General features: G+C 45.4%; 1 protein-coding gene across 2 annotated transcripts in view; it reads right to left on the bottom strand.

The window, feature by feature from the left end:
• Positions 1-24998, bottom strand: part of LOC143340202 (uncharacterized) — a 350931-nt gene extending 325933 nt beyond the window's left edge. For both annotated transcript variants that reach the window (XM_076761879.1, XM_076761880.1), the window contains exon 1: positions 24003-24998. The gene's annotated coding sequence lies outside the window, so the exon portion shown is untranslated. The remainder of the gene's footprint in view (positions 1-24002) is intronic.
• Positions 24999-25905: the final 907 nt, after the last annotated feature.

Below are 25905 nucleotides of genomic sequence, written 5' to 3'. Positions count from 1 at the left end.
TGCGTTATCCTGCAATTTTCTCCACGCTTGACTTTTTCTACTCGATCGACTTGCTTATTAGGCGATAACTAGTAGATTAATCACCCGCCCACGACAAAAATTGGTATTCCTAGTCGTAACGAGCTACACGCTAGAACCATTAACCCCAGCCTCCACCCTCTTCTACCTCATCCTGGACCGTTCCTGAATTGTTAACCAGTCAGGTGCAAAGATAACACCCCTATTAGTTGAATATCATTTAATACAATAAATTTGAGAAGTTTCTAATTTTTATCCTCGGAAAATGAAACATTTCACGCAGCTTTAATGTGACGTATAATAAACAGTTTGTAATAATCTCGTTTTTCGAGAACGAAAGTTACCTTTTCGCGTATATAAATTTATAAATTCTCCACTAACCACGCGTACGCGCTGTTCTTTCGGCGGAACAACGTTACGCGGCATACCTTAACGTTCCCAAGCGTTGTATTTTTATTATTTTCGCCGCAGCTTTTACGGTCACTTTCGAATTCCGCGCGGCCGCTCGCATTTGTCTCGTAATAACCGTTAAAAGCTCTAATAGGATTTTATTTCGTTCCCCCCCCGTCCTAACGCGCGTCCCTCGCGTGCTTCCTCCGAAAGTGTTTTTCAACGCGGCTGCTCTCCGGAGCCGATCTTCAGTCGGAAGTTAATTACCCGGGCGCGGAAAATATCTACGAGCAAGACGCACAAGGCTTTTCCTCTTTTCTTTACGGCCAATTCGGGCGAAATAACGGCCGACGGTTAGTCGGTTTATCCGACCATTAAAGAAGACGACCTGTTAACGGACGCGCGCCTCCAACAGCCGCTATCCAATAAATGTCCTGCTAAACACCAGGACTCGCCTTACGTATATATTCTGTCATCCCGGCCACGTAACATTATTATTTTCCGTCTCGGGACGATGGACAACGAAACCACGATGCGATCGTCGTCGCTTTATCTCCCCCCGGGGGGAACGTCCGACTTCGACTCTCGTAAAGTTCGCGGAGACTTCGTTCTGTTTCTTCGATTGCTACCGGAAGAAACGTACAAAGCACCAGGGGTGACTGGACAAAGAGGGAAAACATATTTCAAGAGTCGAACGAAACAAGTCGAAGCTTCGTAGATGCGAATACGAAATTATATTAACACTTTTCGCAGTTGGGCCAGAAATTAAAATATTAAAATAACGAACTATTTAGCAGTCGAGAGTTTCGGTTTAATAAAAACCAAAAGAAAGACGAAAAACTGTTAAAAGCATGCGGCGTCTAACACGGTTCCACGTTACTCGGAAGACGTAAACTTTTAACGGAGAACAGTAATTCCTCGCTTAAGGAGCGAAACTTGGGTCTGCCAGTTTGTTTCAACCTCCCAGCTGGTGTGTTCGCGCGAATTTTACGGCGAAGTCGATTTTTTACAATTTTCTTTTCCCACCCCAGAAAGAATTACTGCGTTTATTTTTGCCCCGCCCACGAAACAATCTGAATTATAAATATTCGGTTTCTCGAATCTCTGGAAATTCTATCCTAAATCGCGGAATTACGGTAAGCCACAATTTCATTTTCTACGCGATCCATGCGACAGTTTCTCTTGCAACGCAAACATAAACAGTGAACTGCACCTGCATCGTTCGCGGACCATTGGCTATAATTACCACGGTAATGCTAGATATTGATACATTTGGCGATTGCTTTGATAGCGAGGCTACGCACACATTCCCAAACCGTCGGATCCCTGCATATTGCGTTGCACTTCGTGCAACAATGTTGATCCAAACGAGTCAATCGCAAGTTTCGCGAGGAGAGAAGAGACAAAGAAACGGCGACCGATCGCGGGGGCGGCAAATTTATCGTCGTCGGTTGCATAGAGCGACGCGGTCAACGTTTCGAGGTTTTTTTTACGGCGTGGCTGAGAAATGGCAAAACGGCCGGCAGTTTATCACCGTGTTTCGCGTATAACCGGCAGGTCGTTGCCAAGAGCGAAATGCAAGCGCCAACAGGAGCACCGAGGTCCTGCAGGATAATATTTAGTATTCCCGCGGCGTCTACTGTCGTGGCTTATAATATTTCGCGTCATATTAATATTCCAGAGGGATGCCGACCATGCAGGCGGCGGCCAGGGACGAGCAGGACGACCGGTGCAGCCATTGCAACTGCACAGTGCCGTACCTTCAGCGTCGACGTCGAGACGCCCGTCCTCTGAAAAATGAACGAACGCCATCGCTCGAAAGGAACGGACAGAAACTCGCGTCTGGTCGATCTTAAAAAGCACGAATTCAAATTCGTTTTGTCCCTATATTAATACTCGAAGATTGAGAATAATTTCTGATCGGATTGGAACGAAATAAACAATGTTAAATTGAATGTAGAGAAGATATCGTTTTGTGATGGGCAAGAGACCCTGTAGAGGGGATTCGATCGGCTCGAACGAGACCGATTAATTAGCAGCGTGTAAATAATTACACACAGAAAGGGCAGGGACAATATTTGCCTCCTAATCCGCAATTCTTCTTTGCGCACTCGACACGCAACAAAGCCGAAATCACCGACGCGCAAACATTATCCAATCGTTAAAACAACGGATCAGTCGCTTTTACCGCGATGTGCGATAAATCGCGTCCCACCCGGTGGGCGACGAAAATGCAAAATCCGCGGCGAGGTAACGAGCCTGGGCCGAATCAATTTGCGCCAAGTGGTTTGCAAATGAATCGCGTATCCTGGCGCAAATCGGCCGTGGCAAAGAACATCGACAGGTCCCGGAGAACGCTGGGCTGCGGGGGTGCGCCACCCCCGGCGTGATTACAACCGCTCCGTCTCAGATTATCACTGTTCCTTCCGTCCGTGTTCTGTCTGCTTCTCCTCTCGGCAAACACCTTCCGCCGCGCCTCCGAGGCCCTGTTTAAACGTGTCTCGTGAACACGTGACGATAACGTAACGACGTCAGGGTGGTTTAACGGACGAGAACGACGTCTCTAACGGGGCACACCCTCCCTGGCATTGATTTTCGAACGAACCGAGAAACCCATTTTTACGTCCCTTCGATTCCTTCGATCCATCAGAGATTCTTTTAGAAATGAAACTGAATCTACGCGTCAAAGTAATTAAAAAATATCCTGAATACCTTCTGGTCGTGTATTTCTTTTTATTCGCTTGAAAGTATCAGGTCTTCGTGCAGACGGAAATTTTATCATTCGAACAACACTTTGCCCGTCTCTGATCCGAATCATGGTTGTCGCATTATCCTTCCCGGGCGATTCGAGTGGAAGGACAGAGTCCAAAAAGGGACGGGGAAAGTGCGATTCGTGTTTCGTTCCGGATTTCCTGGCGGTCCCGAGAGAAAGGTTTGCCTAACGGAGCCCCGTACTTAGACTGCCGATGTTAGGATAAGCAAACTTGCAACAAACGGATTTTCAGTTTAAAAAAGACCTCTGAGAATATACAGTTTGAATTTACTTTAAAAATTCGTGAAATTTATTCCTTTCATGCTTCGAAGATATTAAATCCAGTTTGAAATTAATATTTGTATTGACCTACGAGCATCTCTCAGAGTATCAACGATAAGAAGCCTCCGTATTTTTTATAACAAAAGCTCTTGAAGTGAAACAGAAAGAGAACGATTTAAAGCGCTCGTTAAGAACGGTGTCAAAGATTTTCGCGAGGCTATCATGGAGGCTCTGAGTGGCCCGGTCGAAAGCGATCCTGACAGGAAGCACGCGAGCCACTCGTTATTTCCCTCAATCAGCCCCTTCCTTCTTAGCATCGCAATTATCAATTCGGGATCGTGACGCGAATCCAACCGGCCGAAAATTGATTCCGTCGCGGCGGTGCGCGACGCCTTTAACGAGGGAGACGAAGAACGCGGAGAAGACGACGGAGGACGCCGTCGTCGGTTGCCCGCGACCAGAACGGAGAAAGCGAGAGAAGCGTGGGCGGAGAGATTTAAAGGGAGACGAGAGCGAGCAACGGAAGGGACCGGCCTCGCGGTAGACGAAGCCATTTACGGCCACGTAAGCGGTTTCCATTGTCTATGGAGGTATAATGGAGTAATCTCGCGGTGATGCGCCGCCACCGAGGCCGATATTCAAATTACGCGCCTCTTACAAGTATATACACGGAACCGCTATACCGACCCTTCCGGTCAGGACCGTCGGCCACGGCCAGGCACCGGAATATATACACTACGGGTTGCTCGACCAGTGCCGTAACTACGAGACCGGGGGGCCTCCGCGTTTATCGACCGGTAATGCGGTGACCGGGCTAATATACAATTAGCGATATCACAGCGTAATACGAACTCCGCCGCGTCTGTGCCCGGGCTTCTGGAGTCCGAGCTATCGAGTTTCCGTGCGCGATCCAGTCACGAAACCGGCCACCGTCACCGACGTTGCGCGAAGCAAATTGTTCGGACGAATATTGCACGATACACACACTCCCGCTCGGGGGGAAATCGGTTCTAGGCGTTGAAACTGGAACAGCGATACGAACGTTTGCCGGCCATAATCCCCGATGAAATAACCTACGTTCGCGTGCTGTCCCCGTTTGCCATTGTTGAACCACCATATTTGTTGTTGCTCGGATTACGGTTCTCGTTCGACTGGCAACTGGCTTCCGGCGGGGCCTTTGTACTTCTTGCACGGGCGATTTTTTATTTCAATTGTAATCATTTTACTGATAGAAATTATTAGCTGTCCATTGTATGGAAATCTTTTTAATGTGAATTCCACCTTCCATTAAAAATTTACTGTCGATCTCGTCGATAGATGCAGGATCAATGTACTGCGTCTACGCGAAAAGAAGGCTAGTCTGTGTTGATATCCCCACTCTAGTGTCTACTATGTTCCGTTTATTGACCAATGCGTGCAGTAGAGTGGGGATGTTAACAGAGAGTAGTCATCTTTTTTGCGTGAATATAATAGACGGAGGAGCGACCCTAGACAATATTTTTTGATCTTACTGCAGGAAGAAAAATCGCGCTGGTCGTTAACGAGTGTTTGTCGAAGAGAGGCGGCATTCGATGGTTGCGGCGATGCATCATCGCACGTCCAGAGTCATAACGTGACGCGTAACACGCGGGCACATCAGTCATTTAGCCGCAAATGGAATCTGCTTCCTTCCTCTTGCAGCGTTTCCGCGCCTTGTACGCGGCATTTTGTGCGTCCGCGGTGCATTGTGCGCGCCTGTGAGTGCGGTTATTCGTCCGGCGGACGAAAGGGCGAGAGGGCGGCGGTAACGAGCCGCCACCGACCATAGGCATGCCCCTTCCAAATTCGTAAAACCGCCCGCTACAAGCCGCGATGTTAATTGACGGCTCTAAGGGAGGAATATCAATAACGGTCAAGTCCGTTTATGAACCTGTAAATGTTGTTGCCCCGCGACGGGTTCATCAGTATTAATCGCGACCCTGATACACCATCAACCCCCGGTCCCGTGATTTATGCACCCAGAAATTTCAAGGAACTTCCACGAGAAACAGAAACCCTGGAAACTTTTGAATTTTGTGAATGGAGAGCGCGTGAACCATATCCTAAATTGTTATTTTTAAATGAAGATTGTTTACAGTGTACAGCTTATTCTAAATGAGTGGAGAGGCTGAAGAACTGGATGACACACCAAACACTATACCAAGAGCAAACTTTTCTCATTTTGTCAATACACTAATTTACGAACAAAACACTAGCGACGATACTCCGTATATTCGGAGTCTATCGAATTCAATGTACTTTATCCTCCCTCGAAAATTGTTTCGAATTAATCTCGAAGAGGGTACGGACGCGCTGAAAGAGTGTCGTTTGGAGGAAGGTGGATCACCGAAAAGTCTCGATCGCTTATCCAGCTCATTAAGGGTAGGCCGTCGCGCGGGGCGTTTACCTAATTTAAATATTCCTCCGGTATTGGGCTCCGGAGAGTTTTCTAATTTAACCACGGGCGTCCCCTATCGATTCTCCCCTTCCCTTCCTTCGCATCTTGGGACTCGTTGGAGTCCATTAAGCCGCGGAGAAAACGCGGGCAAAGGGAGAAGAAAGAGAACGCGCGGATTCGACGTTGCGAGGCGCCTTCTTTTTCGGTGAACAGTTTCCGTAGGGGTCACGTACGATTCCCGCGTCCTCCCGTGAAATTTTTCCACCCCGGGAGCTTCGATTCTATCTCGCGTGCCCGGCCGTGTGAATTTTAACGCGCCGGCAAATTCTTGCTCCGGGTGAAAGTTTCGTGGGAATTTCCGGCCCGGGCTCCGTGAATGACAAGATTTCTGTTCCCCGTCGTTTCGCCCCGGGTTTCTTTTCGCGTCTCCACCCTTGCCACCCCCCACCCGTGACTTGTTGATCCGACAAGTCGATTTATAATCCTTTAACGCGCGACGTCTTCGACGGACTCCGGAACAAGGGGAGGATTTCGTCCCTCCTTTTCCACGGGGAACTTTATCCGTGACGTTGAAATCAACGCTGTTTTGGTAGCTTCTTTGCTACTATGCGTCTTGGACAACGTCATGATTCGATCGTGAAGGGAGAGCAGGTATGCGAGTTCCTGAAAAGTTTGGGTCGTGCATTTCCACCGGAATCGGTTTTGGGATCTCGAGAGGATCCTGGAAATATCTTGCCACCTTGCACAGATGCGTTGGTTATTCGTTAGGTTTATAAAACGTTTCTCCCATCCCATAAAAAAGTTTGATACGTCTAGGAATGCGGAAAGTTCGTAGCCAAGGATTTTGTTGATTTTTAACAAGGTCCCACGGCCATCCAATTTACGCGGGGCAAAATTGTTGATAGCCAGCGGGCATCCTAATCGCGTTAACGCGGGTTTGCGGTCGGGCGGGGCCAAAGATCAACGCACGGCCCATAAAATAGTTTAAAAGTTTCAAGAACGAAGCCACTTCGCGTAAAAAGAGTTAACGACGACGAAGGGATTAGCTTGTCAGCGGAACTGAAGCGAACTCATTCGACGACGAAAATTGCGAATTATATACCCCTGATACAGTTTTGTTACGAAAGTGTTATTAGTGTATTAACATGGGCGCGTTAATGATGCCCGTGGTACGTACCACTTTCTATGGTCATGTAAACGTAATAACGTGCATCAACCTGGATAGAGGCCTCTCTGCCCCTCTTCGATGATTAATATCGAGCGCTGTCCAACGATAATACTGTTACACTAACGTTACAGTACCTAATTATTCCTACGGCCTCGATGGATTATTTTCTATCGAATGAATAACCAAACGCCGTGCATTGTTAAATTGTTGCGGATCGAGCGGCCTCGCGACCGAAACCTACCCGTCGTGCCGCATGAATATCGATACCGCTATTTTACTCCTTGATGCACGGTTTACGCGAAACAAAACACCTAACCGTTCGACGGGCAAAACGCTCGGTAATTTCGATGTTACGGGGCTATAAATTAAATTGAAAATCCTCGAAATCCGGACGGACGTTTACATCTCAAACACGGGGACGCACGCGGGCATCGAGCAAAGAACCTTTAAGAGCACGTGAAAGAAATTAAGGAATTCAATTTCAAGCATCAACCGCCCCGGAACTTTTTCGAGACTCGGACTCTCAATTAATATGATTAACTTTCGCGACTGTTTCCCTCGCTTCGTTATAAGCGTAACAGATATTGGATAAGGATAAGGTACGCCCGGACCCTTTTGCGCCAAGACAGGCTGTGCCAAAGGCAAAGAGGCGAAAGAGCATCTTTGGGGGCGATCGGAACCGAGCAAAACCTCCTAAAGCCACGCTTCCACCGAATTTCAGACTTCGCTCGAATCAAAAACTGAGACGAGGATAATAAGCCAGCGAACTTCCCAAAGAAATTTGATATCAACTTGAAATGTTTCGAACCCCCTTGATCAATTATAATATTGTAGGAGATTTGTAGTTTTGTTGAATGATAATTTATGTGCAAAAGGGTTGAAGGTGTTTTGTTTGTGAAGGAATGGGTAATCAGGGACAGCGAGACAACAGGGAGGACAAAACGAGTGGTTGTGAAGGACAGACGTGATTCTTATACAGGGTGTTCGGCCACCTCTGGGAAAAATTTTAATGGGGGATTCTAGAGGCCAAAATGAGACGAAAATCAAGAATACCAATTTGTTGGTGGAGGCTTCGTTAAAAAGTTATTGGGAATTAAATTCAAAAATTTCAAATCGTTCTGGAAAAATTATTTTTGGTTGCAGGGGTCAATTACAATCATTTTTGGTCATTAGACATACCCCCGAAATCCTAACCAGTTTTAAGAAAAAAATTCGAGAAGGTGTGAAAGTTTTCGACAAAATTAAAAAATTTCAAATCGTTTTAAAAAAATTATTTTTGGTTGTAAGGGTCAATTACAATCATTTTTGGTCATTACACATACCCCCGAAATCCTACGCATTTTCGAAAAAGAAATTCTTTACCGAAAACATAATTTCTAGCCAGAAATGCCAGCCCAAAATTGCATGCGAATCTTTAAAACGTCATAACTCCTGAACGGATTGGACGATTTTAATGTTTAAAAAAGCAAACTACGCGTATTTTAGTGTAGAATATGTATAAATCGTAAAAATATTTGAAAAGTTGGTCCTTGACCCCGAAAAATCAGAAAAACCCCATAAAAATGGTCCAATATTCAAACAGCCATAACTCCTACAATTGTGAATATATTTCAATGAAACTTTTTTCTGAAGTAGAGCTCATGGGTACCTACAAAAAAGTATTGGACAACTTTTCTGTAGGGCGTCAAACAAAATTACTAAAAATCGAAAACGAATTTTTAAGAAAAATCGACAGGTGCCTAAATTTTTCGACGAAAAAAAAAATTTTAAATCGTTCTAAAAAAATTGGTCTTAGCTAGGGGGGTCAATTACAATCATTTTTGGTGAATAAACATACCCTCGAATTCTTAACCAGTTTCGAGAAAAAAATTGGAGTAGGTGCGTAAATTTTTCGTCAGAATTAAAAAATTTCAAATCGTTCTAAAAAAATTATTTTCGGTTACTGGGGTTAATTGCAATCATTTTTGGTCATCAGACATACCCCCGAAATCCTACAATATTATATTTTTACAGAAGAGGATTCGTAGATTATTTTTTTTTATTTTAGAAATTAGTTTAAGGTTGAGAATCTCGTTGAAGGAGAAACTCGAACAAGTGGGAACGCGGCTATAGAGTTCTCGGACTCGCGTCTGTACGGACCCTTACACGCGATCAGACTTCATAAGCAAAGCGAGGCTCCTCCAAGTCTTCGAAAGCAAACAACCCGGCGTTTCCCCTTTTTCTCAGCCTTGCTCCATCTTCGCCCCCCTCGTTCGCAATCGTTCCTCTGTTAACTTCTGGTTTCTCGTGCTTCCAGCGTTCGCCCTCGGGACCCACGAATCCTTCGACCTTAAATCCTCGAACACAGATGCCGAGGGTGTAGCGGCGCGCGCCCCGCCGAAAGTAAATCCTCCTCGGTATTTTATATTCACCTCAAATCATGCATATTTAATAACGGAAGCGGCTCGATCTGCTTTCCCTAAGAGTTAATCGCGCCACCACTGTAAATATCCTCGGACGAATCTCCGTCGTTGTCCCCTGTTTCTCGATTTCTGGACCACCCTCGGACACCACTGATAATTTATTAGTCGCCCAAACCACCGTGGGGGGTATTTTTGGTAACTACGAATCTCGATTACAAAGTAAACAGGAAAATATATTGCCCCGTTTATCAAAAGCTATCCGAGTGGAGCTTGAATGGACCACTCTTTGCAATGGAATTTGAATACTCGAGCATTCTGTATCAGACAAGCTGGAAGTCGAGTTGCAACAATCGAAGAACGAGGTGTGCGAAATTTGATCGCTCTTATCAATCTGCTCCTCTGGCTCGAAGTGATTAGAATGTTTAACAAACGATATTAAGTTTCTTCCAGGAAGAATTGGAACGGAAATGCCAGACCCGAAGGATCGTAACACGACGTGTAATTAATTTGTCTGGAAAGCGTATTTGGAGTTTATCGACAACCGTGATACCGATGTTTTCGAGCGCAGAGCATTAAGAAGTATATGCAGAGGAAAACGAGCGATTCACGATAAACGTCGACGGGGCTTTTGCGAATGACACGTTCATCGTCGTTTCTCGCGTGGAGCGACCGGCACAAAATTAGAGGGAAAATGTGACGTATGCCGGATGTAACGTGTCGAACTGTCATCGGGAACACGTCTCGCTCGAACGAACCCGAAGCTCGATCTATTTGTGAAGCCCGTTCGCGCCTGCAGGGTCAGTTAGACACGGCGCCGCACAAAAGAGCCGATTCCGAACCGTACAACTATTCCGGACAAGAAAAATGTCATCGAGCTGTTTACTGCCGACTCGTGGAAGCTTTCCAACGAAATGGCATCTGCTTGACTTTAGTTTTCCGCCGACTACGCGAGGTTCCGACCCGAAAACGCCCTCCTTTCGGAGTTCGGATCAGCAAAATATTTACCTGCATGGAAGTTGATAAAAAAGAAACTAGTTTGTCGATTCTATCTCTGAAATTTTCACGCGCAACTCTGTTTTCGAACGCGAATGCACAGAAGTGGCAAGATGGCGACAAGCACACCCGAGTACTAATTAACTCTTCGGATTTGCCCGACCTCAAACATAACTTAGGCAAACACAAACGGCTCGCGTTCATTTTCTTCTTCACGTTTCAATTTCCCGGACTGATGTGTTCCGGATTTGTATATCGCTAACGAGGAAAATGCGTTATACGTATTTACTGACGTTTGAAACCCTATTTTACGATAGAATGTTTGCCTATTGACGTTCCAATCGTCCGCATTTGTTTGCGTTATCGATTTTGTTAGAAAATTACGGGCGACTCTGTGACGAGAGAAAATACACTTTTGGGATCGATGACAGCTTTCGACTTCGATTTTATGTATTTATTTTCTCAGAAAGTTCATCGACACCTGCACTGGAAATTTGCTCGATAAATAATCCATGAGTACAAATAGTACGACGACGGCAAAGTTGGGTACGCGTATATAAATTTCAGCAACTATGTTTACTTTAATCGAGATGAGTTACGTCGGTGCTCCACTGGGGATTTGACGGACCCCACAGTGTCCTTGCTGTATGTACACTGGCTCAGAAAACACTAACAGTGCATTGACACACGTACGGTGACTTGGGCGAAAAGTATACAAAAGATCAGACGAGATATCAGGTGCTACTCATTTACCAAACTCTCTGTCAGAAACGAAAGATTCGAAGCTATGTTCAAAGACGATTCCAGACTGTAAACTAGCAATTCCGCTCTGCTGTTAACGCAAATGTGTTCATCTAGTCGCGTCGAACATTAACGAAAGCAAACTCAACAAACGAACGCGAGCGTATCGAAAGAAATCGGCAGATGTTCCGTCGAGCATTAATTTGCATACGCAAACGGTGCAGAGGGACAACGATACGGTTTGGGTTACAGCCACCCGGACAAATCCTATCAGCGTTCTCACGGTCCGGATTTGACTTTGCCCAACTTACTTGCTTACTTCTATGCCCGCTTTCGTCGCGGCGAGTCGCTCAAGTTTTCTCAAAGACGGCTGCGCGTCGCAGGTATCAAAGGAAGTCTCGTTTTAATGAAACCCAATTATGCGTCGAGGTTGCGAGACACGTAGGAGCCGAGTTTGCTTAAACAGACGGATCCGGGACAGCGGACGAATAATTCGTTGAACTTTGGAAGACTGGTCGCGATCAGAACACAACTAGTTTCGATCTTCCGAGCTTTCTTGGAAAATTCAAATTAAATAAATTAATTTCGGTGGAGTAAATGAACATCTGGCTAGTCCTCTGACATTTTCTAAGCGAAATAAGTTTGCTACACGGAATCTGCGACGCTCGAACGCAAAGTAGGAACGGCGTGTCCCGCGGGAATGGGGGGGAAAGGGGAAACGCAGAAAAGAAATTAGAGGCGAGAGAGGCGGAAACGCGGGAACCTTTATCAGCCTCCGGAGGCGGTTGTTGGTCGGGGGTCGAAAAGTCCGGCGGATATAAGCAATGGATAAGAAAGTATCGCGGGGGCTCTATGAAAAATGCAACGCTCGAGTTATCGTCGACGTGAATTTTTCATCGGCGCGAGTCGAGCGTCCCTCGTCGCCACCTTCCGTTTCAGCCAACCCCTTCTTTTTTTTTTCTCCCTATCTTCCGCCTCTTTTTTTTTTCTCTCGACCCGACCACTTTCTTCCGCGAGACGGGCGAACGGGAGGGAAAGTTCTCCAAGTGACCCCCGTCGACGAAGAGGGAAAACTTGGACCGGCTGTGACAAACCCCCCCGGAGAACGCAGCCGCGCGATTTCGCGTGCCCGTGCACACGGAAACCTACTTTCCGAACTGCGATACGCCGCGCGGAAATTCTTCCATCCAGAAAGCGTCGCGAAATGGAAACGCGCGACGACGCAGCGCCCGGAAATCGCGGAAGCGTCGCTAAACTCCCGAGGTGAACAACCGGCCGCGATACGGGCAACTTTCGTCTTTTGGATTCCGGGAGAGCGAGGCATTCAGGATCAGGATCCGTTGTTTCCAATTTCGGTCGAATCCCGAGCCACTCTGTGGCCATTTTACTGGGGGGAAATCTTCGCGAACGGCGGAACTGCCTTTCAGTCGAAAGAGTTACACGCTCCACCGACTTCGACGCAGACTGCGAAGAACGAGCTTGGTTTCAAACTCTGGACAACTTCCGCGTTATACTTTTTCGAGGAGACGCGTTGGATAGGCAAAATGAACACTCGTTGCGTTTAATCGATGGAGGATCCCTCAGTTTCAGAGGTTTCGACTGTAACTCTTGAGTTAAATATGATTATATTAAAAAGAGTTACGCAACACCTTAGTCTGAAACGTATTCACTATTATTAAATACAATCTTTTCCCATTTATTGGCTTATGGATTCCTGATGCCAGAAAATTAGTTTGTTTTGATGAAAAAAAGGTCTGAATGAATTCTTAGTTGCAAATGGTCGACCTGGTTGCTGGTCGATTCTGTTGTAATTTTTCTTGTACCCTGTTCAATTACACAATGTACAAGGCTGCTGTAGCTGAACAAAAATCGTACTAGTACTTGATCTGTGCTTGACGACAGCTATTTCTGAACTGTCCAACCCTCGAAAATAAGGTAAACACAACTACAGATCATCTGGAAATCCCGAAACAGTTTATGATTTGTTCTAATAGAAACGAGTCTTCGTTGGAGAGTTTTTAATAAAGCGTTCGTCGGACCAGATTCGCGTGAGTTCTTTTCTTATTCGAGCTGGAGGAACACGAGAGTAAAAATACTCGGTCGGTCGGTTTAATCCCGAGACAGTTCTCGTATCTGCAGCAGTCATCAGGGTTCCATCGAAGGACCGAGGCTTTGAAGGGTGGCTTCAGCCTTTAAGCGCGAGTTCTCGCGGAAACGTAGCTCGCAAGAGACGAGCTAGATTTTTAAACGGTCGTTCCCCGTCGCATTTTCGCCCAAGAAGCGCGGGAGCAGGCACTTGACTTACGTATTCAAATACCTCCTCGGAAAGAGACATTATTGCGTAAGATAATTAAACGGAGTCGCTGGAATGGATAAATTAAATCGTCTACTATTCCTCGGCCCTGTAATTAGTCGTCTACCCAAAGTGCACTGTCAAAGAACATTTCCCGTGCTCCGTTATCAGGAGACAAGCTGTTAATTAAGTGGACCGTTCCCCACCCTCAGTCTGTCGCTGCAGATAACACAATCCTCGGATAACGGGAACACTTTTGTACAAGTGTAAATGTTCGATGAGGCAGCCATCGCGAGGAGATTAGAAAATCCCGATGAGCGTAGCCTGCTAATGGCCGCGTTAAATGGAAGTGAGTAATTACGGAGGAAAGGAGTGCGCGTTTCGAGGAGGCTTTCGTCGTTGTCTCGCGAATCGCGAGCGTACTTGATTCTCATTGGAAACGAGGGGACGCCTGGGCCTCGAAACCTCGAATTTCTGGGAGTGTTAGAAAAATAAGAAACGGGGGTGGACAATTGGAACGATTTGAATAAAAGGAGGATCGAACGGTTTCCCGAATTTCCCGAAAGCGAAGATTGAATTTCGCCGAAGAAAGCACGGTGGGGGGAGGAGGAGGGGGCCGTCTCGTAGGATTTAGTGGGTCCCGGAGGCGCGCGGAAGAGGGAAAACGAAAACGCGATAGAGGGTGGAAGAGCGAGAGAGATTTGTCGCGAGCATCGGAGATTGGAAGCACGAGGAGAGGTCACGGAAGCAGAGATAGGAGAGGTTCGAGAGAGGCAGATAGGAGAAATTGTACGGGGCGTGGACGGGTTATGTTATCCGTGCGTCTCGGGATGCGCGCCGACATTATTTCGTATCTTACAGGACACTTCGGGCAATGAGGACGTCCTGCCGCGTGCACGCCGCCGGAATCCATAACGAGGTCTTATCTATCTTAGTCCGGCTCCGCCTTTCTCACTTCTTCCCTTCCTCCGTCCCTTTTACTTCCTGCTGCCCACCCCCTACCAGGGTGCCCGGGATGCTCTCTGTATCCGACTGTACACGTATTTCCTTTTAAATTACGATCCTTGATGGAAAATTTTGTTCCGTTGTTTTGGAGTCTCGAATGTTATTCTTAATAAAGAACCCGAGAATAGTAACCGAGTGCCGAGATTAATTCATGAATAAAGGAATAGCAAAGGCGGCTGAGAGAGGGTCGATTACTCCCTCGAAATTTGAATTCTATTATTTGTAACCAGTGGATCGATTTGATTTCGAAAGAAATTCATTTTTGCGGAGTCGCGAGGGACAGAGAAAACCGCGTGAAAAAAGGCAGTTCGGTGTTTCGCCTGCATCGATTAACGCGGTACACACGATGCAGTTTGCCAACCGGGGCACCGCGTAATTGCGGGATTCAGATGCAATCTGCGCGATACGCGCGATTTACCCCCTATATTTCATCCCGGCACGGCTTTTCTCGCGCCGATCGGCGAACAATTTTTCAAGACAAACGAGCGTCGATTACATCGCGACAAACATATTTCCGTACAAAGGATCGGGCGCCATTTCTCCCCGCCGTTACAACGGTAATCTCTCCCGAAGTGGCTCCGGGAGTGGACCACGGCGACAATGAGAGAAAAGGTATGTGAAATTCGATCGCTCCATCCATGCACGAGACTCGTTCCCGCTTGTACACGGGGTGTATTTATCCACGAGTGAGCAATCTTTTGGGGGGTGATTCTGGGTGTCAGGGTACGACTTTGTTCGACGCGTGAAAAATACTCGAGACTATAATAAAATCATGAAGTGCAGCAGTTATGTGACGATTATAGTTTCGAAGTTTTAAATTCACCCCTTGAATTGTCCAAAGAATTATACTACTAATAATTGGACTGTGTTTGCCAACTCGGCAATTAACACAGATGCCTGTAGGGAGACACTAAAAAGAAAATACACAGTGTCTCGATAATAGAACGCTGCCTTCAACTCCTAATTAAAGTATTAATTTATTCTTTTTATAGTATTTTAGGCTGTTAAGCTCTTTTGGGTACAGTAATCCTATTATATTCCGAATGAACATTTCTTTTTGTATTTTTGCATAAACCTATGTAATAATCTACATATAATAGATTTTTTCGGTCAAAATTGATTGAGAGTTTGAGGTTCCACTTAAGGGTTGATAATCAATGGGAATTTTCTGGATCCCTTGAAATGTGACGCGAGTATCGGGAAAGGATCGTCGGGCAGCGAGTAATCGCGAAGGTTTGGACGATTCCGCGCCATTTCCGGCGAGTTTTAAAGCGGGGCATGCGCCGGTTGGGGAGGTTGGCTACTGTACGCGCCGCGGACCGCTAATAACAAACCTCGCAGGGTGATTACACGGCGTGATTTCGCGCAGATTGGACGAGTGATTAATTCTTGCGGACAATCCACGCCGCTGCCTCCCCGGCAGCCGCTCAGTCGACCAGAGCCCACCCGTTTTCCTCTGTTCGTCGCCGCCCTCTGTGGATTTGTCGCTCGTCCCGACCCCCGGCAAGGATATTTTAATTCCGAAGCGGCGGCGGAGCGGTTTGAAACGGTTATTAATTCGTGTGTCGAGGGTCCGAGCGTCGGCCCAGCCAGCAGTACGGGGTTGGTTCGTTCCAATGGCGAACGGGAGCAACGGAGACGGAAAGGGAGACGATGCTCGTAAAAACAACCCCATTGTTATCGCCGTCCCGTAGCTCGTTTCGCAGTGGGCGGCACTCGCGACCAGGGAAAGAGAAAGAAACCAGAAGCAGAATTTCACTACTCCACGAGTTCGTGAGTTCGCGTGTGCCTTCAACCCCCTCGAAAACGTAATTTTTTAAAAATAACGTTCCCAATGACTGATTTCCCCAAACGTAAATAGCGTATTAATAGTAAGAAATATCCCACAGCGCATCGAAACGAACGCGGACGCGTTTTAGAGCGATTCTTTTAGATTGATTAACGTCGAGCCACCCCTCGAAACTGTTTTGCGACCCTTGCGTGCCGTCTCTGTCGCTCCCAGCGACCGGGGGGCAGTTCGTTTCGCGACGACAGACTCATCTCCGATTTTATGCCTCGTTTGAGGGCGCACCGTCTCAACCCCTGCCTCCTCCTTTGCTCCGCGCCCCTCGGGGCTGGTCGGGTCCAACCCTCGTCGCGGCACCGCCACGAAAATCACAGACCACGAGACTCGCGGCGAATGGTCTATTTGGTATTTAAATAAGCGTACGTGTACGCTCCGCGTCGTCTCGTAACCGTACGGCGCAAGTTCACCGAGCTTCTTTTCAGGGAAACCCACGAGGGGGGAGGGCTCGACCCTTGGATATTTATGAGCCGGGAAAGGGTACGGTCAATTACACCGTCGTCGGTAAATATGCTGATCCGAATGACGCGGGGCGTGCATCGGGGAAATAAAAACAATGATAAACGGGGAACGAGGGCGCCCCGGCACGCGTTACGCTCGTTCCACTTGCTCGTCGACTCGTGCGTCGAGCACGACTACTTCATCCTGAGAGTACTGCTACAGAAAACATTACTCGATCCCCTATGATTCCAATTTTGATAATGTATCTCTCAGGAACGATCGACGTCTTGCACTTTCCCCGGTATCTACTCAGTTATTAAATTTTTGATCGAGTTATCCTCACAAAAATAAAGTAAAATGACTCGAGAATTATCCAACTCCATAAACAAGACTAAATTGCCACACCAAGCCTTGTAAATTTTCTGCACAATCTAAAATTTGCCTGGTATTTCTCTTTTAAAAATTTCAGCTTCAGAATTAATTCTTTGCTACTGGATCCAGTAATTTTTTCTGTACCCTCTAACATCAAGAGTATTACGAGTATATTTTTAACTGTTTGAACGTGCTATTCTCGCAAAAATAAAGTAAATATAACCCAGACCTAACTCTAAAATCGAGAATATCATGCCCGAATAAGTCCAATATAAAAAAGAACGCACTGTTACTTTGATATTTACTTTTAAGGTGAACTCGGAAATAATACAAGCTATATTCGGAACGCGTGCAAACGCGAACATAAAAAATAAGGTACGTTGGATTGTTCAAAGCTTGCAACGTTGAATGCACTTTGACGTGTCGCCAATTCCTACCTGGAGGCAAAACCTGCATGCGTGCGCTTTTAAATCAGTTCATTGTGCGTGTCTCGTCTTTGTAACTATTGTTTACGTCTGCATTCGAAAGAGTTGATAGGAAACTCGATTCGATTACACGGGGCGAACGCACAAAAGCCAGCTGTGCTTATAAAACTTGCAACGCGCGGCTAACGTGCAATTTTCCCCGTTGGCGAATATTTATTTTCGAAAACGAGGTGGCCAGAATACCGTCCCAGGAACGTTGATACGTCAGCCGCCTGTTAACCCTCGAATAAAAATTAATAGGACCGCGGTTGGTGCCTGGGCGATGCCTTATAGTTTATTTCACTCGTCCCAGCTTGCTGGTAACATCTCCACTCGAGCCTGTTACGCTAACCGCGTTTCTGCCTCGAAACGAGCTTTTCCTGCCACTTTTATTCATAAGCGTGCAAAGTTTGAGAAGCTATGGCCGGTCGAAGCAACTCGCAAGGAGTTTGCCCGCGCGGCTCGTTAAAAACATACCGATGAACAGATTACGAGAGTTTAAGGGAACCTACCCGGATCGATCTCGCATCGGGAAATGCGATTCCTTTGTTTAGAAACTTCCCCAACGTGAATTGAAACACCAATCTTTCTCCTCGAAATGCATCTACTTTTCAGATCGTTCGTTTTCCAACCTCTGGAAATATTTTTTATACTCTTAAAGTCTTCAGCTATTCGCTCGACATCGAGTTTTGAATATTAAAATCGACACACTTTTACGTTCACGAATTTGTAAAACAAATCTACTATTTTTCGTGGTCCCTGTACGAATAAATTTAAACAAAATTGAGTAGTATACGTTTGAAAAGTTATTTGGAATTAAATCGTACATCGAGGGGTTGAGATAACATCGATCAAGAGAGTAAACAAGAAGGAGGTTGAAGCTATAATTCGATTTTCTTCGAATTTCACAAATGTATAAACTGAAATTTGACGATTGAGTATTAAGGCGGTGCAATAAAAATTTAGTACCTGATTCTAATTCGAGCACAGTTGTAAAAAGGAAACATCGACGGTCCTGTTTCGACGGATAGCGTTTTTAATACCGCTGGAAAGTCTTTGTGAGAGTGCAGCATAAAACGTGTAACGTTTGTAAGGGACGCCCGTAAAAGGAGAAGATCGCGGATAAAAATATCGCCGCGGAAATCATTGGCAATCGAAACGATGGAGGAAACAACGGTCTTGCGGGCCCTTGATTCGCCGATTTCGCCGATAACGGAAGCCCTTGAAAATAAAGTTGCCAGCTTCTCCAGGGAGAAACGACCGAGTCAATATTGTCTTCCCGTACTAAGCGCGGTAAAGTACACCGCGATCCAGAAAGAGAGACAGAGACAGAGAAAGAGAGGGGGGGTGGTGGTGCTCGTAGGAAACTTTATATATCCCGGTGCGTAGTTGCGAACAAACTTGACAGAATTCAACAATAAGGCAAAGTTCCGTCTCTTCGCCGTTTCCTTCTTCGGTCGGCTAAAAATAAATACGACGACCTCATCGCATCCCCGACAAAAAGGGACTCTCGTTCGATCATCCCGAGCTACGGCTTCGCGCGACCAAAAAAGAAAGATCTCTGAATCATACGACTCCCTAAAAAGTACGACTAGAAATATTCGAACGCGTTTCACGACCGTACAGGACGATTCTAGCGACCGGAACACCGGGTCATTAACCTAAACGAACACGGGGAAAACATGGTCGAGGAATATTTAAAATGGTCCCATCCTCAGAACAGAGTTATAAGTGGACCAAGGTATTAGAATCGCTCTGTATAGATAGAAAGATGCTTCTCCGACTTTTTCAAACCGTTTCGACATAATCTGGGCGGATAACCGTGGTTAAAAGTGCCTCCCTGTCAGTCTAATTCGGGCATGTCACGCCACGGATTAGCATTTCTTCGTGCATCTCGACAACATCCTTCGAGAGATTCAAAACGCGTCGTTTATAGATCTCTGGAGTTTATTTAAAATAGAACGGTGCTCCTTACTCTTCAGGACGTAAGCAACTTCTCTGTGATATTCCAACGTATCACTTTGCATTTTTGGAAAATTTAAGTACTCGACAAACAAACGTAGACTCAACAAGACTCCGTTTACGTTCTCGTTAGCGGTAACTTTTTAATTCGCGAAAGGAGCGATATTTTTCGGCGTTCGCGCCGATCGAACGTTCGAAACTTTATTTTAATTAGAATTTAAATTCGTAACGCGACGGAGGTGGATCGTGTACTTTATAATAACGCGACGGAGGGCCGAGTTTGTCGCGTTCTCGGTGGACGGCAATAGAAACCGGCGAGACTTTTCGGAAGTATGTAACTTTCAGTGACTCGACTATGGCCAGGATTAAAGTCTCAAGTATCCGCTGCTCGACTGTACCCGTAGACCCTGGCTCGCGATAAAATCTAATGAGACGTCGGAGAGACTCGAGAATCCCGGCGACCAACTAAATTACAGATTCTCTGCCTTATATCTTTTTGCCCGTCTAACGTTCGACGTCCGACCTTTTATTAAGGGCCAGGTTCCGAATCGATTTCTCAATTTCGCCCCCTCCCCCCGGGGGGAATGTTACTCACGCGACAAGATCACCATCTTTCACCGGGGAAACGTTAATCTGCTTGTATCGGTGTTTCGACGATCGTTTAATTTGCTCTTAGATTCGCGGAAACGTTTTTGACGAATTTCATCCACCATTCAGCCTTTTCTCTAACATGGAATCCCGTAAAGTTTCGCTCTATAATTTTCAAACGTCTCAAAACTCCAGTATAAACACCAACCAGTGTTGTTATCTTGCGTACTAATTGAATTCCAGGTATTCGAATGTTTACGGCCCCGTCCGTATCGACGAATACAAAAAGGTGGACGCGGGACGGAACGGGGGAGCAGTTTTTGCGTGATTTTTCGTCGAAATATTTCCGACCCTGTTACCACGCGCGTTTACGTTCCCAATTATTTCGACAATGTTGCTACCCGTGAAATTAAACACCGTTGCTTAATATTTAATAAATTAAAACGGGGAAAGAACTCAAAGCGAACAATTTTAAAATGAAATTTTGTAAAGATCGTCGTCATTCTTCGAAATGTTCGACTTTAATATCAACGAATAAATTATTCATACATTATGAATTTTATGTATTTATGAGACGTAGTAATATGACGAATAATACGCGAAACGCGTGGAGAATGTATGCCATAAATTAATAGAATAATATCAATAATTTATTTTGTATTCTGCGTACATTTAGCTTATATTTTTCACCCACGGATACGTCATAAATATGTCAAACACGCGGACTATCGATAATTAGGTAAATGGAGACTTTGCCTCCATCAGAGTTTGACGAGTACAAATCGAATGTTTCGAGAATTTTCAGCTGGATTTAGAAAAGAGAGATTGATATTGCCAGAAATGATGAAATCCTGAAACACGTTGTATGGAGTGCTGAGAGTATAGAAATGGAACCATTACTGAAAAGACGATGTACTTCCCTTTCCTTAAAACGCAGGAAAATGTACTTCAATTAATTAAGCTATGCGTTCCTAACAAATTTCAAGATTTCTTCTCAGATTGAACTCCGATAAAATGTCACTGCTTTTGCAAATTAATCCACAAGTGATAAAATTGAGTACCTGGACAGTGAAACTGCCCTTAGGAGCGCGAAGGGTTAAAACAGCGTATGTCTGGAAAGACAATGATATCAAGCTATGTATAGATAAGAGTTAAAACGAAACTTAATTCCTGAAGTTTCTTTGAAGTTCGTATTTCGCAATACGCAGTGGTTGGACCACAGAAACGGAATCGATCCTAATGGGAATAATGGAGGAGGGAGAAAGGTTAAACGCCGAATTCTCGGATGAGACGAAGCCCGAAAAAGGATTGGCGAGGACCAACGTTTACTTGGGTAAGAGAGTCTTTTGTGAGGCGATAAGAGTCGAGGACGGAGAATACGCCCGCATGGATATATCGTTTTCCTTTGTCAAATGTTCCAACGATGCACGGCTGGCCGGCGTATCGTTCGCATTAGCCTCTTTACGATCGATTAATTCCTCGGCTGCGGAACAAAACATCTCGCCGTGTGAACGATCTATAAAGTCGCCGGCGGCGGTCTCCGTCACGGGCTTTTGTCGACACGCGCTTAGACGACAAAGCGCGCGATAAAAATACCTTCATAAAAACCGCGATCTCGCCCCGGCCGACTGGCGGCTCGATCTCGAGCTTTGCGGCTGAATTTCAGCCCGCCCGGGGAATTTCCTCGCGATCAGCTCCGGCGAAACTGAATCACACGCCTGAATGTCGTCAAACGTTGGTCCGTCGAGCGACGCGTCTGTTTTCCCTCGGTGAAAACGCCGTGAAAAACGATTTAAATTAAAATTCCACGACGCTACACGGTGGATCATAACGCTATATTCACGCAACTAGTCAATCTCGATCCATACTTAAACTTACGCAATTCGTCGACATTATTTGCTAGTCTTTTGCGTTGAATCTGAGCCTCGTAACGATTAGAATAAAAATATACAGTGTTCGACCACCCCTGGGAAAAATTTTAATGGGGAATTTTAGAGGCCAAAATGAGACGAAAATCAAGAATACCAATTTGTTGGAGGCTTCGTTAAAAAGTTATTAAGAATTGAATTCAAAAATTTCAAATCGTTCTGGAAAAATTATTTTTGGTTGCAAGGGTCAATTATAAGCATTTTTGGTCATTAGACATACCCCCCAAATTCTAACCAGTTTCAAGAAAAAAATTCGAGAAGGTGTGAAATTAAAAAATTTCAAATCGTTCTGGAAAAATTATTTTTGGTTGCAGGGGTCAATTATAAGCATCTTTGGTGAATAGACATATCCCTGAAATTCTATCCACTTTCGAGAAAAAAATTCGAGAAAGTGTGAAATTTTTCGACAAAATTAAAAAATTTCAAATCGTTTTAAAAAAATTATTTTCGGTTGCAAGGGTCAATTACAATCATTTTTGGTCATTACACATACCCCCGAAATCCTACTCAGTTTCGAGAAAAAAATTCCTTACCGAAAATATAGTTTCTGACCAGAAATGCTGCCCGAAAATTTCATGCGAATCTTTAAAATGTCATAACTTCTGAACGGATTGGACGATTTTAATGTTTAAAAAATCAAACGACGCGTATTTTAGTGTAGAATATATAGAAATTCTAAAAATATTCGAAAAGTTGTTCCTTGACCCCCGAAAATGAGAAAACCCCCAAAAAATGGTTCAATATTCAAACAGCCATAACTCCTACAATTGTGAATATATTTCAATGAAACTCTTTTCTGAAGTAGAGCTCATGGGTATCTACAAAAAAGTATTAGACAACTTTTCTGTAGGGCGTCAAACAAAATTACTAAAAATGAAAAAGGAATTTTTAAGAAAAATCGACAGGGGGGGTAGTAGGTGCCTAAATTTTTCGACGAAAAAAAAAAATTTTTAATCGTTCTAAAAAAATTATTGTTAGCTAGGAGGGTCAATTACAATCATTTTTAGTGAATAGACATACCCTCGAATTCCTAACCAGTTTCGAGAAAAAAATTGAAGTAGGTTGACAAATTTTTCGACAAAATTAAAAAATTTCAAATTGTCCTGGAAAAATTATTTTCGGTTGCAGGGGTCAATTATAATCATTTTTGGTCATTACACATACCCCCGAAATCTTGCGCATTTTCGAGATAAAAATTCAGTACGGTCGGAACTTTAAACGTTAACAACTTTTTAACGAACCCTCCATCAACAAATTGTTATTCTTGATTTTCGTCTTATTTTGGCCTCTAGAATCCTCTATTAAAATTTTTCCCAGGGGTGGTCGAACACCCTGTATTATAAATCTAGCCGGAGAAATATGGAATTTTCATTCTTGTTTTACATACAATACATCGAAAAATATTTGCCCTTTCAGTGCTTTTAAATTACCCGCCTTGCCAGAGGGACAATAACTATTCTTTCTCATGGTAACACATGTGTATGATTTCGAAAATTTATAATCAGATATACTGGAAGATGAAAACATTTGTAACAAATCTCTTGCAATTACTATTACGTTTCAAGCAACAGAAACAATTTAATAACAGTTAAATATTGATAAATATCGACGAAAATGCTTAGAACGCCATGAATCGATAGTTGCCTCCACGCGACTCGAGTTTGCGATCGTAGTAGCGAAGATTGAGGTTATGTGGCGCGTTTCGTTCGCGCGAGCCCCGCGCGAATTATCGGTGCTCGTGTCCCGCGATTCGCGAATTAACGAGGCTGGCTCACGGGCTAATGAAAACGTACAGTTAAATTAGCAGCATCGACCATTTGGGCCCCGGCCAAGCGTGTAATTTACAAGCACAATAATTCGGGCGCGAAGTTCGGGTTGGAATTGCCAGAGAACGGTTCGTCTTTCTCGCCAAGGTTACGTGTGTGGAAAAACGTGGTCGCTTACCGGCTCGACGATCCTGCGAGAGAATCCCCAAGGTTACTGCAACAAGACCATCCGTCGAATTCTCGATGGTCGATGAACGGTAGCCAAACAAAGGTCGGGACGTTGTACGGTAAGCACCAAAGTAAACAGACGTCGATCGTCACGTGCCACACAGAACAACGCACCACGGGAATCCTAGTCGTGTCGATTATCCTTCGCGTAATAAACAAAACACTCCGTCGATCTCGCGTCCCGATTAGCTCTCGACTCTCACTGAATACACGTAATCACTTTCTCGCGTTCTTTATCCACGCGTTGGGACGAGAACTTCGCTGTCCGAGCGCAACGACGACCAGTTATTTTGGCGGGTACGCCGCGCCGGACGCGCCAGCTACAGTCGCACTACGCGGTCGCTGGATTTTTATCGCCGCTGCAATTATCGACCGTCGATCTGCGCGCGTAACCACGACCGTCGAAGTACGTAGGACACGCAACTCACGGGCGAAAAGTTGCGTCGTAGTCGATACGAAATGGCGGCGACCGGGAGCAGACAGACACGAGTCGTGCGAGCGCGTCAAGAGAGAGGAAAAATCGACGCGAGTGGTCGTAGGCACGAGCAGCGAACGACGAGAAGAGGTCGAGAGAGAGGAACGACCGACGGCGGCGACGGTCGCGTGGTATCGATTCGTGGCCGTGGAAAGCCGGCGAGGCAGTCGAGATAGAGAGAGCTTTTTCTTCGCGTTCCCTCCCTCTTTTCCCCAGTGTGCTCGTGTGTGTCCTCTCGCTCTTCCTCCCTCTCGCTCTTCGTTTCGAGCCTCGTGCGATGCGGTCGGCGCGCGACTCCAGCTTTGTCGCGAGCACGTCAAGTCTATTCGTACCCGAGTTTCCGAACGTCGTCGACGCGAAGTTATTTACGATGGACTCGGTCTGTTGCCGTTACTGTTACCGTTACACGGGCTACGAGTGCGAACAACGTGCGTACCGATGCGACGCGTACGTGCCACAGAAGACAGACGCGTCTCCCTCGAACGTCCGGGTCGGACTGAGCGCGGCGGGGCGATCCGGACACCCACGGAGGCGTTCGAGGTACCGACTACCCCCACCCGGAGGAGCCACGCTTCGGCTTTCCCAACCCTCGTCCAGCCTTCCCCTCTACAGACCCCTACCGACCCTAGCGATGGCCTTTCGACGTTACTCGTGCCGTGAGTTTTCGAGCAATTTTACTTTCCCCGGTCCGTTAATAAATATAACAGAGAGCTGATATTGCCCTCGAACTAAATTTTACGCCGGCTTTTCTCGCGTTTCTTTATCTATCGAGGCGCTACGACTGGAAAAACGATAACAGACTGGTCACAAAACTCGTTATATTTTCTATCTCTCTAGTGGTTTATTGGAAAATCGTGGCATCGAATTTTAAAAAATTGTCGATAATCACGATTGATAAATTTAAGAAATCTTAACCGTCGTAGTAAATCGGATAGAACAAGGTTTTGTATAATATGCAACGATAACTTCTACGAAATAATTGCACTATGCTTCCATTGTAATTACACGATAGCCATCGTGTAATATCTGTACAATCATTATCGTAAGTCATGATTTGCGTTAGATTTAATAACAATCTACTGCTGAATCTCGCAAAATTCTCGAAAAATTTTAATGGGAGATTCTAGAGGCCAATATAAGATGAAAATCAAGAATACCAATTTGTTGATCGAGGCTTCGTTAAAAAGTTATTAACGTTTAAACTGCGTACGCGTGATAGTGGTTCTCACTTTACTTACTGACATATCAACAGCCTTACAATTTTGTGAGTGAGAACCACTACCATGCATACACACAGGCGGAACTTAAAACGTTACTAACTTTTTAACACAACCTCGATCAACAAATTGGTATTCTTTCATCTTATTTTGGCTTCCAA

The sequence above is a fragment of the Colletes latitarsis genome, chromosome 3 (assembly GCF_051014445.1).
Source record: "Colletes latitarsis isolate SP2378_abdomen chromosome 3, iyColLati1, whole genome shotgun sequence".
Classification (NCBI taxonomy): Eukaryota; Metazoa; Arthropoda; class Insecta; order Hymenoptera; family Colletidae; genus Colletes; species Colletes latitarsis.
This window is presented reverse-complemented; position numbering and strand designations above follow the sequence as displayed.